The sequence below is a fragment of the Coenobita brevimanus genome, chromosome 92 (assembly GCF_032717465.1).
Source record: "Coenobita brevimanus isolate Jiangsu-jjx chromosome 92, ASM3271746v2, whole genome shotgun sequence".
Taxonomy (NCBI): Eukaryota; Metazoa; Arthropoda; class Malacostraca; order Decapoda; family Coenobitidae; genus Coenobita; species Coenobita brevimanus.
The window spans coordinates 830,651-846,836 of record NC_137045.1 but is presented as its reverse complement, the minus strand read 5'-3'; positions in this window follow the sequence as shown (position 1 = coordinate 846,836).

The following is a 16,186-nucleotide window of genomic DNA, read 5'->3' as shown; positions in this document are numbered from 1 at the left end:
ACATGTTTACACTGGTCGTGGTAGCCCTGCGAATTTTGTCAATTAAGGATCCTACTCTCGCTCGGGGTCTCACGTATGTGCTGTTTTGTGTACTATATATCTCAAATTTTATCTAACCTGATCTACGGTAGCCAATTTACAATGCCATACAAAAACATACAGTGAGTCTGAGAAGGCCAGTGAAATCTATGTTGTCTAAGAGTCCTTCAAAGTTAGGTCCACAGTTTTCAGGTATCGGTCCTAGCTTGGGAGGCGACTGACCCAAGGAGGGAAGGAGGGAGGAGGAAAGAGGGGTGACTGGATGAGGGATGGATTGAAGGAGGGCGATAGAAGGCTCAACTAAGTGAATTTCATCATCCTTCTCATGAGAAATATGAGTGTCTGTGCCACTGTGGGTAGCTAGCTCTCCAAAAATTGTATCAGCATGCACTAACTGGAAGTTAGTGCAAAAATTAATGATCTTGAATCAAACATGGAAATTATATACTGTATATATATATATATATATATATATATATATATATATATATATATATATATACAGAGAGAGAGAGAGAGAGAGAGAGAGAGAATGTGTGTGTGTGTGTGTGTGTGTGTGTGTGTGTGTGTGTGTGTGTGTGTGTGTGTATCATCACCATCCAGACCTCCTTTCCCATCCTAGGGCAGGGTAAAGAGTTGCAATTTCCAGACAGCCAAAGTTTGCCCAATTCAATGGGCCACACTTCCATTCACTCATCATTGAAGCCCTCAAAATCCTGGCTGCATCAGATAGACCATAAAATGCATGTAAGTTTATATATATATATATATATATATATATATATATATATATATATATATATATATATATATATATATATATATAAGTTTGTGTGTGTGTGTGTGTGTGTGTGTGTGTACGTTCAAGCAATAGGATCAGGCGAAAGAACAGGGATGGTGTATATGGAAGTGCACATGACAGCCCCCCCCCCCTTTTTTTTTTACCCTGGCACTCTTCGGTATGGTATCTAACCATACGCGTTTTTTAGCATATTTCTGTTTGGATCGTTTGCCACTGAGGCGGAGGCTTGTATGAGGAGTGAAGGCATGTGTGGCCCATTTCACTGAGCATTCTGTTATAGTTCCCCTCGATTAATTTTCCTGTTCTTATGCCAAATATTGCTGGAACACAGGGTTTTGAAGATGATGGTGCTGATGATGATCATGATGAGCCAACTTGTTTACCGGTGGTCCGAGTAAAACCCTGTCGATAATCAGAATAAAATTTGTGTCGTGTCTTCCAGCTGTGAAAAGTCTGCTTGAGAAAGGTTGTCCTTCTCTCATCAACCCCTTCACAGATCCTTCTCCCTACCTCATCAGCTGCTCTTCCTCCATCTATTTCCCGGTACCCTCCTCCCCCCCTCTGCTGACCCTGGAAAAGATAAGAGAGCGGAAGCAATGTGCTGATGAAGACTGGCAGCTGCTGAAGGAACCCACTGGAACATACACCGATTCACTCATTAGCAACGCTCTGGCTTTTGCGATGGTCACTTAGTTTTGTAATGTTACCCGTTTTCACATTTTGATCATAAGGTAAGATCTCTCTCTCTCTCTCTCTCTCTCTCTCTCTCTCTCTAAACAGATGTATGCCTCTCGACTGCGCTGGGGTCATAAAGGCGGACAACGATTACGGTCTAAGATCTGAAGGTCCTATAAAAATTTTGTCAATATTTGAATTACATGTAAACAGCTAACATAAAAGAGAAAGTACACGTGTAATATGCAAAATAATCCGCTAAGGAAGAGGAGACACGAAATTTCCCAAGTTGCCAACAGAATACGGGCTTGAGGGGTGGAGGGGGGGTAAGGGCAGGACGTGTGTGTATCGATCGGTGAGAACAATATCGATCAGTTGGCAGGCGATGTGATGGGCCTGACACTGAAACCCTATGACACACTTCCCATACTATACTCTTCACTCACACTCTTGCTGCCCATCATCATCATCATCATCAGTGTATCTCGGTGGTCACTTAAACGGATGAACTACAGTATACCCACCCTCTCTCTCTCTCTCTCTCTCTCTCTCTCTCTCATTTTGTCCCAGGGTATTTTTCACAGCACGTCTTCTTTGGTGATATAATTTGCATAAGATACCATAATACTCTCTTGTTTATAATTTTATCTACCAAAACACTTCACAACCATACTCTGTTTACTTTAACGAGGAGTAAAATTGCCACTCTAGCTTGCATTCTGAGCCGTTGCAAGAACTAAACACCAGAATATATTGCTAGTCACGAAAAAGTGCTACTGAAATGGATTGAGTCGTAGGATCGCTTTCCATCTGAGGTACATGAAATAGGCATCATGTGGACGAAAGTATCTGCCAAGTAAAAGAGAATGAATGTATAGTGATATAGCATATCTTGGCCCGAATTTGTAAATAAAATTGCTTGTCTATACTTTTATCTTCACTCATACAGTTAACAAAACACCTCACAATCATATTACTATCCTGACGAGCGAATGTTAAGGTTTAGGTTACTGTCTGTCTGTCTATCTACTGCCAGACGCCCATATCCCGCAAACGGTGGCCGTTAGTCCCGTGAGTTAGTTTTTTTACGGGAAGGGGCACTAACCCTCCGCCAACCCATATACTGACACGCAGGGGAAACTAAGGTTACTCAAAACTAAGTAAGTCCTGATAATAAGTAATAATTGCTTGGAGACACCAACAGCATCCAGCAAACATTCCCTCAGACGACGACTACCTCCGAAAGGAGGATGGTAAAAGTGCAAGATGAGGACAACTTCAACCTGTAGTCAACTGAGTTCACTTCTCAGATGACCCTGTGGTTGGTACTACTACTACTACTATTACTGCTACTACTATTACTACTACTACTGCTACTACTATCACGACATGCAACAGGACGTTTTATAAATCCAGCTCTTTATTTCAGTTCCAAAAGGAAAGGGTTGGGGCAAGTGCTGCAAGGCGCAAAACCACAGTGCTCATCTTCGTAACTTATGTCGCGGTGTTCATCTCTGAAACTTAGGCCTTTAAGCCTGTGGCGAGTTATTCACCCACTGTCCAGGGAGGGATATAAGGTCACTTTATCATCGAGGTTACCAGGGACACTCATTTCAGTTTTAGGTAACGTAGGAATTGTTTAAGATCCTTTCTATGTATAACCATGGCAGTGTGGCCCGGGTAGGAGGGGGGGGGGTCATGTGGAGGGTCATGTTACAGCCCGGGGTCACCTTCCATTCCTGGGGTGCTGGGGGGGGGGGGGCAAGGGGTAATCAAGCGAGGAAAACAACCAGGGCTCGTATCTGCACAAGATAGTATACTCTTTTCACTCATACATGGTCTAAAATTGCCATCTGCCCAGCGTGAATGCTTAATTGCAACAATAATTAGACATAAGAATATTGCGCTAGTATGAAGAAGTACTATGAAAAGGTTGACGGGTAATGTTGTCATAGTCTATCACTGAACTGTGTGTGTGTGTGTGTGTGTGTGTGTGTGTGTGTGTGAGAGAGAGAGAGAGAGAGAGAGAGAGAGAGAGAGAGAGAGCACACGATCCTATAATATTAATGTCACGAGAGTCAGTTCAGCTTTCTCTCCAGTAGCCCTGACCTCCTCCATCCTGACCCCTACTATTCCCCTCCATCCCCACCTCTTCTCTCCCTTATCCCATCCATCCTGATATCTCTCCTCCTCTGACTATCCCTTTTCTTCTTCCCTTTGCTTCTTTTTTCCTCAGTCCCTCCCCATTCCCCTCCATCCTGACCTATTCTTCTCTGTCGTCTCCCATCCTCACCCTTCTTGTCCCTTATTCCTCTCCATCCTCACCTCTCCTCCTTAGTCTCCCTCCATCCTGACCCCTCCTCCTTCGCCAGTGTGTGTAATTCACCGGGTCGGTCAGGATCACCTGATGGTCGTGATCGTCAGCTTTTACCCTTCCGGAAGGGAGCTGAGAGCTCATATAGTCAGATCTAAGGGCAAGGCTGTGACCTTCACACACGCACACACCCGTCCCCTTGCTCAAGGGGGACAGTAACCACCCACTTCGTCAGTGAAATTTTTCGCGACCTGAGCGAGGCGCGAACTCCCGTCTACCAGATGGCAAGCGAGAACGTTACCACTGAGCCAGCGAGCGGTGTGTGTGTGTGTGTGTGTGTGTGTGTGTGTGTGTGTGTGTGTGTGTGTGTGTGTGTGTGTGTGTGTGTGTGTGTGTGTGTGTGTGACTGGTAAAACCCTTTCAAACAGAGTACGTATTTTCTACTTCATTCGTGCTATCCCAAGACGACGACTTTTCAAACTTGCGGGATTATGGACAGCCTTCATTAAGCCTGGCAATAGGAGACGGCTTTTATAAATTAAATAAAACTGTCCGAAGGTAGACAGCATATAAAAGGAGGCTACGTCAACAGAGTTAAGTGGTTTACTGTGGCCAAACTTTCCTACCCTCTCCGCTCATCCTCTTTCAACAATCAAGTCCTTCTCTCTCTCTCTCTCTCTCTCTCTCTCTCTCTCTCTCTCTCTCTCTCTCTCTCTCTCTCTTCGAAATCTTACGGAATCCAAGAAATAAGCGGGCTGAGTTTTTCCTATTCCCAGGGATAAGGGAGAAATTTTTGATGTATTTTAACCTCTTTTTGGAACGCTTTTTTCATTTCATTCTTACTATCTCAGTTTTATTCAACAGAGTAGATTTTCTTAATTTTAGGAGTTACGTATCGCCTTCATTAACCCCCTCACTGCAAAGGCATCCTCAAAGAATAAAATAAATACATAAAACAGTACTGAAGGAGCTAAATAATAATTGGAAATGTGTTTAATAATATACCGTTGCACTGTCTAGAAGCCCAGTATTCTAAGGCACCAAGTCCGGCGTTGCGCCTCTCTCTCCATTCTTATCTCACCGTCCTCAACGCCTCTCCTCTTTTATCTAATCTTTCCTCGTTCTCCACTTCCTGTACAAGTTTCCTCCGTCGCTCTTCCCCTTATGATTTAATTTAAAAAAAAAAAAAAGTTTGGAAGGGTAACACGAGAGGGCATACAATCAGTTCCAAGTTCAGTCATATCACTTTTCAATTTAAAAAAAAAGCATGCAAGAACAATTTCGCTTAGAATGGAAGGCTGGTTATGTCCGGCTGGCACTAGGCTTCATACAGGTACAGTTGGAGTAAATGAGACTATACTAGATTGTTAGAGCTAAATCAATCTACCCTTGGCGTAACTTAGATTATCTTGAGCAGGGTAAGGGTAGGTTAACTTGCAGCACCAAGGTTACGCGGGCTGGCTTATATTTACGCTACATTATTGAAAACTGGGAGGGGACCGAACTGATTAATATACTGTAGGTGGGGTTAGTCTGAGCTGTGGAACGTTTAATGAAGGTAGCCTGAAGGGTTAGATCAAGTGACAAGCGGTTAAATGTAGGTCTGCTTGGCTTCGGTTTGGCGTGGTGCGGTTAGGTGAGTTAGCGAATGTATTTATGGTTCTGTGTGTGTGTGTGTGTGTGTGTGTGTGTGTGTGTGTGTGTGTGTGTGTGTGTGTGTGTGTGAGAGAGAGAGAGAGAGAGAGAGAGAGAGAGAGAGAGAGAGAGAGAGGGAGAGAGGTTCACTGGACTGGAACAAGAAAACATGACTCACTCTGATACCTCTACCTTCCTACCACACCACCACACCTTCCACCACCACCACTACCAACACCACTATCACCATCACTTCCATCCACTATTTCTTCTCTCTCCGCAATCACCACTGCTTCCACGATCATCATCATTATAACCCAGTACTACCCCATCTCCACAACTACGACTACCACCACTACTATCACCATCACCATCATTATAACACTGTACTTTCCCATTTCCACAAACACCACTACTGCCACCACCACTATCATCACCAAGACTGTAACATTCATCATTATCAGTACTATAACCTTCATCACTATTACTATACTCTATTTACTGTAACCTGGCCTAAAATTGCCGTGTCTCCACCTTGAATGCCGAGCTGCAACAAGAGATTAACTGCAGAATACGGTGTTAGTCACGAAGAACTATTATGAAAGGGACGTAGAGCCGTACCATTGTCATCTGCCATTGAGCTTCGTGTAATAAGCTACAAAAAGACGAAAATCTGGGCCAGGTTGGAGCAAAAGGTGTATATCACTCTCTTCATCAATAACACTACTACTCATATAACCATCGCCGTGAACTCATCATGAAGAAGGTACCGTAGGACGCACGCCACAACTATATTTCAACAATTATTAGGCCTTGCCTGGCTAATAATAACACTTAGCATCATTATATTATTACAGCATTATCGCCACGGACCCCAACAAGACGACGTAACTATATTACTACAAATATTAATTTGGAATTTATCTCACTCCAAGAATTAACTCTATTACGGTCGGGACAACTCTATTCTGAACCAGCTAACGCCAGACGATTTCATTCAGCTGAGTGTCGTAGAAGCCTGAGTGTGTTACTACCACAATCATATTGCTGTAGTTGTATCATCACATACCCTAACTCATCACAAACAAGACACTCTAGCCACAACTACGCCACAACCGCTGCTTCGTCATCACCACCACCATTGTTCCACCTGCTGCGGCTACCCATCAACGCCTCCACCACGATTCTTGGTACTAGACACCCTATGGGGTCTCTACTTTGTACCTGGTGTAGTGTTAATACCCACGCCAGCGGCTAAGGGCTAAGGTTAATGCTACTATTGTCTAGCGTCGAAAGTGGCATCATTCTCTTAGCCGTGAATATTTCCTGCGCTATTAATTAACTCCTTCAACCAGACTGTCATTGCTGACAATCTTGCTGCTACAATACGATTTCATTCAGTGTAGAGAGTAGTCTACAAGTAGTAGTAGAGTAATATCAACATAGTGTACTTCAGTAACAATCAAGAAGATATGGAGGTATAATGAGCAGGATAAATTTGTCTGGTGTATTGGAAAATCTACGACGCCGCTAAAAACAACGACCCCCCAAAAGAACGCAGACAAAGAACCCAGATAAGAGACTGGCAGACGACACGACTAACATATACCGCTTAGTCAGAGGTCATATTTATCAAGGATTTTAAGTCAATGCTCAGGATACACAAGCCTCCTCTGCAGCATTTGTTCTTATAAATCCTGTGTGTGTGTGTGTGTGTGTGTGTGTGTGTGTTTCAGTGTCCTGCGTTTCTCGTGAGCACAGTAAAATCGTTTAACATCAAACGAGTAAATATTGAAAGGAAGTTACTCTGCAGCGAGAGTTAACGAAGACGGAGCGCCAGACTCTTTGGGAAAAGTGCAAATCACATTTCGGTAATTGCTTTAGTTCAGTGGATCGTTTGGCAAGGAAAAAGATATAAAAATAATTAGAAGTAAAGTTTAAATGTAATCATAAAAGAAAATAAGATATTTCACATTAATCGAAATTATGACTCGTAAAGTTTCAGTCACGAATTAAAAAAAAAAAATGCTAATACCATTAAGTTAATGTTCAGAAAGAGAAAAGCGACGGAACAGGATATGAGCACGAACCCGCCATCGTAAAATAAAGTCTCGACGCCTCACGTTTCGATACAACATCCCGGAGACCACCAAGAATTCCAATAAACAATAATTTTCCCCGCGCGGACGCGACTGTCGATAAGAAAATAGTGTCGAGATGCAAGCCGGTATCAGCGTCGACTCTGAAACCGCAGCCTGGATTAAGGCAAGGGTCACGCCGCTGCCCCCCTCCCCCTTTTCCCCGGCAACCATTCGTGTGCGTGAGGGCCCCAAGGCACGACTCAGGACCAGGACCACATTCAGAAATTTTCCTACGCATAAATTGTACATAAGTTTGCTTGTTTATACCTATGTATTTACTTACACAACTACCAAAGGCCTAATTCAACACTTAATGAACGTTAATATATATATATATATATATATATATATATATATATATATATATATATATATATATATATATATATATATATATATTATCTGGCAATAATTTACTACTGAGGACACTTGTTGGTCATAAAAACTGATACTTTCAAGCACAGGACTGATAAACATATGACTGGTAACGGCTGGACACAGAAATTGTCCTAAGTACTGACATTATTATTCTTTGTTGTCAGGTTTCACTACTACGATCTCCTTTCTCCTTCCGATCTTTCCTATAAAATTTTCACGTCAGTTTTTCTACACTACGTGGCGCTCCTTCTCATCTTTTTCTTGCCTATTTCGGCTGAAGGGTTTGGTGGGCGGGGGAGAGCCTTTTTCTTTGCTATCCTTGTCTTACTCTAGCAGTTTAGTCCCTCTCACTGGAGGTACCAAGCATGGGTCAATCGGCCTACTGCAGTTATCCTCTCTTACTGTATGTTCTTAAAGGAGCCTGGCTAATTTTTACGACAGACATTTCTCCATAATGGCTAACTGCTGTCACATACTGCATTATTATTAGTATTATTTCTGTTGGAAATTTATTCTAATTTAATAATGAAGTGTTCGGTTGCTGTATATGTGAAGTCAAGCTTAGGACAGTTTATAAATACCACCTCTGCAAACTCCCCTGGGGCGGTCTCATTCCTGCCCTGAAGTCACCTTTTTACCCTGACCCCGCCATCTTCTGATCCCCATTCACCCTACCTTACCCTCTCCTACCTACTTTACTATCTGCCTACTTACCTACCTGCTTGCTACCTCTACACCTACCTACTACACGCTCCACTTACCCCCTACTCCCACCTACCTTTTACTCCTGGCACTTCCCCCTCCACATACCTCTTACCCTCCCCCCCCTCCACGTAGGCCCTCCACATACCTCTTGCCCTACGCACGTACTCCTTCCACTTACCTCTTATCCCCTGCACTTATCACCGCCACTTTCACTTACCTCCCACCCCACATACCCTGCTTCCCCTCATCGTATATCTTACCCTTTCATCTGCATTTCTTGGTTCTCTCACCACTTACCCCTTACTCTCTGCACATATCTACAACCCACCCTCATTTACCTGCCATCCGCTCCACCTACTCACCCTTCTCTACCCTATCGAGTTACGTAGCCAATCCTGCCCTGTCCTCCTCCCCTCTACCTCTGCCTTCTCTTCACTCTTCATCTTTCCCCATCCCTTTCACTTCCACCCGTATTCTCGTGGGCTGGGACGCTCCTGTAACACATCCCACTTAATGGTTACTTTTAGATATTGCAAGTTAGCCATGTGGAAAGAATGGAGAATGAGGCCGACTCCGGGAATCTATGTGGGTGAGGTAGAGGGCAGGAGGGGAAGAGGAAGACCGAGGATGAGATGCAGGGTTGGTGCGATGAGGTATACGAGTAAGGGATGTGTTAGCTAGAGAATGGGCAACTTGAAGGCGAAAGACTATGACATGAAGGCAACTCGTCTGTGGCCCACCTTTCTGGGCTGGCCATGTATAGATTTTAACCACTTCACTACCAGACGTCATTTGTATTACATCCCTGCTACCTCCACACAATTCACTTAAGGTCGGCTGCTGTTGGTATCCAAAATAAATCGCTAAGGAAGTGGTCCTAGCATGCTTCCTGAGCCCATGAGAATACCGCCCACATTTTCTGTTGTCAGCTTTCTCCACAAACTATTGCTTCCACAGCCTGTTTCTCTTTCCTCTATGCCTCACCTCAACTCTTCTACGTTCTCTCTCCGTCTGCTTCAATGCCTCCCTCATTTCTTTTCTGTTTCTTCCTTAAATTTCGTCATCTACTTACTTTCCGTTCCTCTCTCTCTCTCTCTCTCTCTCTCTCTCTCTCTCTCTCTCTCTCCATCAAGTAGTAGTGAGAACCAAGAGAAAAAGACGACCTCGAGCAGAAGGGGTCAAGAGGCAGCACTCGTCCAAGTCTCTCTCTCTCTCTCTCTCTCTCTCTCTCTCTCTGCCCGCCCACCTTCTTACTCTCCTCAGTTCTCTTTCATCTGGCTTTTTGCTCCCTTCCCATCCCTCGTCTTCTTCCTCTTCAACTCTCAAGCATCCGAAAATTTCCTGCCCTAGGATACTCCAGCTGCCCTTCCTCCTCCTACCCACTATACCCTCACATTTCCCCTGTATCCTCTCCCCCACGATCCTCTCCCTCTCCCCTCCCCATGATCCCCTCCCTCTCCCCTCCCTGTCCTCTCCTTACCTTTCCTTCTCCCTCCCTGTTGTTTCCCCTACCCTTCCCATTGCACTCCCCACTCCTTCCCCCAGTAACCCTCCCCTCCCCTCTTCCCCTCCCCTTCCCACCCATCCAACCCCACGCCCAACCACCTCCCCCACTAACCTTCCCGCTCCATCATCCATCCTCATTTTCCCTCTCCACCTCCACCCCTGCATTCCTCCCTCCCTCTCTCCTTACTAAAAATAATAACCTTTACCCCTGGATGTGCTCTTCTGTCACTGCTACCTGTATTACATTTATCACACACACACACACAAAAAAAAAAAAAAAAAATAGCATCAACGTTCAATAATAGATAACCATTTAAAAGCCGCGGACACCCCCCATCTCTCTTTTTCTCTGCCACCAATAGATTACTACATATTTAATTTAGGAGCCCCTCGTAGTGAAGGGTTATATCTAATGCCTCCACCTCAAAAAGTGTCTCAAAATCTTAATAAAATCGCCCAGTGGTAGAAAGAATAAATGCATGACTGGTTACGATAGAGTGCAGTGGTTTAAGGCATATAACACGAGCGTACCGTTCGCCAAGAGAGGCTGTAAATCTTAATAACAGGAAACTTTACCAAGGTGTGGTAGAGTGAAGCTTCAGACCAGTTCCTGTGTGGTGTTACCATGATCTACTGCGGGCTGAATGCTAAGGGAACACTTGGACTTGACAAAAACTGACTGTGTGATTTCATTGCACTCGTGCTGTTGACAGGTATTACGGGTAGTCATACTAAGGGGGTGAGGAGAGTCAGAAGGACGGTAGCATAGATACAAGGTACAGATATGAAACGGACAATAGTGGCGGTACACAGCGGTATGGTGTAGGTTTGGTTACTTCACTGCTGCGGGCATGTGTTAGTTTGTGTGCGTCTACCCCATAAATTCAATGGTAATCAGGGGACTCAAAGTCACGACAAAGCATCCTTCGAATATAAGGCTTGTACCAAACCGACCAGGTCGCTAAGCATCCTCCTCCTTTTCCTCCTCCTCCTTCTTCTTCAGTATGTTTGGAGTTGGAGTGGGAGTGCGTGAGGCCCATGCCGAGGAGTACATGGGAGGCTGAGGAAAGTAAACAAGACCTTCATGACGCCATACCTGGCTCCGGTTTCACATGACTCTCATAATCTGTCTGGGCTTTAAAACTGACTCGGCTAACGGCAGTCTTGTTAGCAGAATTATACACATTAACCCTATTTAACCCGTACTGCTGAGGGAGGGTAGAGATGAAGACGAAAGATGACTGAAGTGATGTTTCCTTCCTCCTTTGCTCAAGAAGCATGTTGTTGTAACCCGATGCAAGTAACAAGGGAATTTAATATTTCGCCAACATGATATTTTTGTTTCTTTCTGGATACTGGGCAACCATCCGCTCGTTAGAGCAGTAAGAGAAACAAAACAACTTTTAATTATTTCAATGGAAAAGGTATCCCTTAGCTAAATTAAATGACTCGCTATGAATCAGAATAAAGCCACTGAAGGAATATTAGCAATTGTAGTGTCGTTGGCATAAGAGGTTTCGTAATACTTCTTCCTTAACTTTTTATATTAAACCTTGAATGCTCTTGAGTACATTGCTTGCACCTTTTCAGTACTGACATACTCTGCATCGATGACGTACGAGGATATTAAGGATAATATGCAAGATCAGTCACTGAGGAAGGTGTTTTACAGAGTCTAAACCAATACGTAGGTGGAGAAACTTGATACCGACCAGTCTGAATTTCATCAGCAAAATGCTCATGCATTACTGTATAATCACCATTACTCTGGTTCACTGCTGTCATCCTCGAGCCTCATAAATCTAAGGCATATAAGGTGGTTGTGGGTGAATACAGGGTTATGGCGCGGAGTAGACATTAGTGTTGTAGGTGTTGTTGTCGAGGCCTCCAGCTCATCTGGACGTAAACCCGGTGGACTGTAGGAAATCAACCCTTTAGTCAGACGCTCCAAGAGAACTTTTGTTGAGGATTCGTTAAAGGACCGTCTTGTTGTTAGAGTGAAGTGCATGAAGTGAGTTAGCGTGTGTGGAGGGTGGGATAAAGGACAAAGGTCAGTCCAAGCAGGTGGCGCGCTGAGGCGGGTGGGGGTGAGGGTCAGGGATCATGGCTGAAGACAGAACAGGCGGGAGGGCTGACAGCAGGAAAGATAAAGCAAGATGGTGGAGTTAACCCCTTCAATGGAGTGACTTTTTGGACATTATATTCTTGCTACCACTAGCTATATTAGGTTACTCAACTTAGAGGAGTGCTCTTGCAATGAATCCCTTCAGCCGAATATGTCATTTTCATATTATTTTTCCTGCCACTGAACAACTTCTTTCGGCTTAGAACAGTGGTACAACTCCTTGTCACCCTGATGCCTCCTCTCTAATATTATTACTTTTTCACTGTCAATTTCCTTCAAAATGAGAAAACAGAATGGCTACGAAGAACATCCAAGCAGTGAAGGGGTAAATAAAAGCTGTATCTAACTCTTCCAGTAAAAACAGTGTATCCCAAGACAAATTACACCGAGTGGAGATAGCAAGAGCGATACTGTATGATGAAAGCGTTAATGAAGGCTATATCCACACCTCAAAAAAAAAAATAATAATCCAAAATTTGAATGGAGATAGCGAGAAGAAACTGTATTAGACATCATTGTAGTGAAGGAGCCAAGAGACCGTGGCATCTGTAACCAGTCAAGGAAAAGAAACACGGAGTCAAATAAAAAATGGCTGTAACTGTGAATGTAACGTGAAAAAATCTCAGCTCTAAATATTTTACTTTTGTCTTATCATTGTCTTATTCGTCACCTGGAACGTGTCATGACGGAAACCTTTCAAATACAGAGCCATAACATCGAATACTATATCTGTGAAGTTTACGATACAATCAAATCAACAAATAAAATCATTAATGCTGGAGGTGCTATATGAACTTTACAATGACTGCTGCCACACACACACACACACACACACACACACACACACAAGCTCGAGTCGTAAAACAGTAACAGAAAACGTGACATTACGATCTCGATTCAATCCTGTAAAAGCATAATTGGGTAAGAATTTACACACACACGAGAAACAATACAGAGCGACTACTTTAACCACTTCACTGTGACGATGTTTTATGCTCATTATTCTTGCTACTGTCAGACCATTTGACTTAGATCTTTGGAACTGCAGGGGTTGGCCACAGACTTAATTAACCCCTATTTTACTTGATATCCCTCCTACGCTGAATATAATGGCCTAGTGATCGGATGAATTAGCTAAACAGGTGATGGCAGTGAAGAGGTTAATGATGCTGGTTATGAGGGAGGCGTGCTTGGTGTGTATATACTGTCATTAGCACACGGGTATCCTTAGGGCTGATGGCCGCCGGTGCTGCTCCAGGGATCCCACCCGTCACGTCTGCCCACTAGAGAGCCACAAATTATAGTCCCCCCTCCCCGTCCCTCACCCCGTAACCTCCTCTGCCACCACTGCCACCTCTTTCCCCCTGCCACCTCCACTTTCCCTGCCACCTCCACCCTCTGCCACCACACCCTCTAACACCTCCACCCCCTCCAACCTCTTTGTCACCTCCACTCCTCTTCCACCTCTGCCACCCTCCCCCTCCTCTGTCTCCTCCACCTTCTCTGACACCTCTGCCACATCCACCCCCCTGCCACCACTGTCACCTCCAACCCCCTGCCATTACTGCCACGTCCCCCCCCCCCGCCACCTCTACACTATACACTGCCTTCATTACATTCTAGTGGGGTCTGAGCTGCGTGGCGTGGAATAGAGTGGCTTTCAACTGGTTGGGTTTGGACGGACAGAAGTGACACCCCTATTCTCGCTGGACTAGGAGATTGGGCAGCACGTCTTCCTTACCGATATTTTTTGCACAATGCTACATAATACTTCCTTGCATTTTATTTACATCTTTCTGTATCGATAGAGCCTGAAGCACACAAGAGGATCATACAGCTGTCACAGGCAAAATCAGTCCTTTAAGAAGAGGTATTATGAAGTCGCCTAAGCCAACGTGACTACTGCTCCAGGAATCACAACTATAAACATCTTAGCTAATTTTTCAGGTATACAATTCTCCATGAGTTAAATATCGTGAATAATTTTGCGCTGTTCTATTTTTCACGTTATTATTCACTTGAATTTGGCTGTTAAGTGTTTAGTAACTGTAAAGAGTTGAGACAGAAGTATGAATATATGATCTTAAATACAACTTCAGGCAAGAAAATTTATGAATACAGTCCCAGGAAGCTGTCCCGTCATGTTCTGCTTTCTAGGGAGCGACAAATTACTTCCCCCCCCCTTCCCTATTCACAAACTTCCTCTACACACACACACACACACACACAATGGCTTCTTCATTACATCCCGTGATTTCTGAGCTGCGTGGTGTTTGTTTGAGCTGCTTTGAACTGGTTGCGTTTGGATGGACTGAAGCGCGAGCCTCATTTCCGCTGTCACTGAACCAGACTTCTTCCTTCGCGATGACACTTTATCATTTTCATTTCAAATATCGAGACAGTTTGTATCGGCAACACAAACAGTATTATAAGGTGTAAGAGGGAAAATAAATCGCTGAGGAAAAGGTGATACGAAATCCGACAGAAAATACAACAAGGAATCACCGTCACGTCCGCAAAAGCAGTATTCAAACTATTACGGAATATAATTAGAACTGAGCTACATTCTCCACGTTACACGTCCTTGCTTAATGTCTGCTTCTTGGGAAATTTATCCTTATGTTTCAATGTGGTTAGCAGTTCCTATTAACTTAAAATTCAGGGTGATTTTTAGACACGGGAGTATATATAATTTTAGTGGCAGCTTTATTCCTTACCCCAACACACCAAGGAGATTAACCGAAGGGTCCTGAAGCTCCCGCACCTACAACCATTACACTTTTCTCCCCTTAAGAATGGTATAACATTACACTATAATACAGTCACTGAAATGAGATAAACGGTACAATATTTCAGAGATGTTCGTCCAATGTTTCAAAATGTAATGCACATGGGACTTTTTTTTTTTTTTCAGTACATTGCGTGATTAACCCCAAAGGTATTAGAGTTTCCCTCAGATTTAGATACTTTACTCACTCGCATAATCCATCTAATTATATATGTGTTTGTTTATTGATTTAATTTCTGATTCTAGCTAGCTGTGTCTATGGCCAGCTTCCGCATCCCGCCCTCTCACCTGGCTTGACCACTAAAGAACGACCCCCCTCCTCTCCTTAATTCATTACTTACGACGTATTTTTGCAGTTTTGCTTATACCAGACGATTTTATTCAGCTGTGAAGAGTTAGGGTTAATGAGGGATGTGTCTAATCTGTACAGTTCAAAAAGCTATTCCACGCGGAGCAAATTGTCTGGCGGTAGAAAAACAAACCAATAACACCGGATTCAAAGAGTTAACTATCATCTGACTGAACAACAAATTTTTCATAGGGTCGCCTTCTCGTTGACTTAAGAAACTTATAACACCTCTTCCTCACCGATTTATCTGGTTATTGCATATTTTTGTTTCGCTCCCCTTATAAAGATTCCAACATACATGCGTCGGCCTTGGTCATCTAATGTGCTCGATCGCTAGCAGCCTCTCTATTCAGTACCTCATACCTGACTTTACGCTGCACGATCTCGACCCTCAAGTCTTTTTCGGTCTGCCTCTTGCAACTCCACGCTCAATGTTCACACCTCTTACCCTCCGCACCCACCTGTAATCCTCCATCTTTTCCATGTGCCCAAATCATCTCAATCTGCTCCTTGTCATCACCACTAACGCATGCAAGTCCCATCCTTCCTCTCATCCTTCGCAATCCTACCCCCCTCCCTCCCAGGCCTGTCATTCAAGGACACACTCTCACTGCACATCCATCTGATCATTCTCATCTCTGTGTGCTGGAGCCTACGAATATGCTCCTCCTTTACTGCCCAAATCCCACTAACGTACAGCATTACAATATACTCGTCTGTGTTAATTAT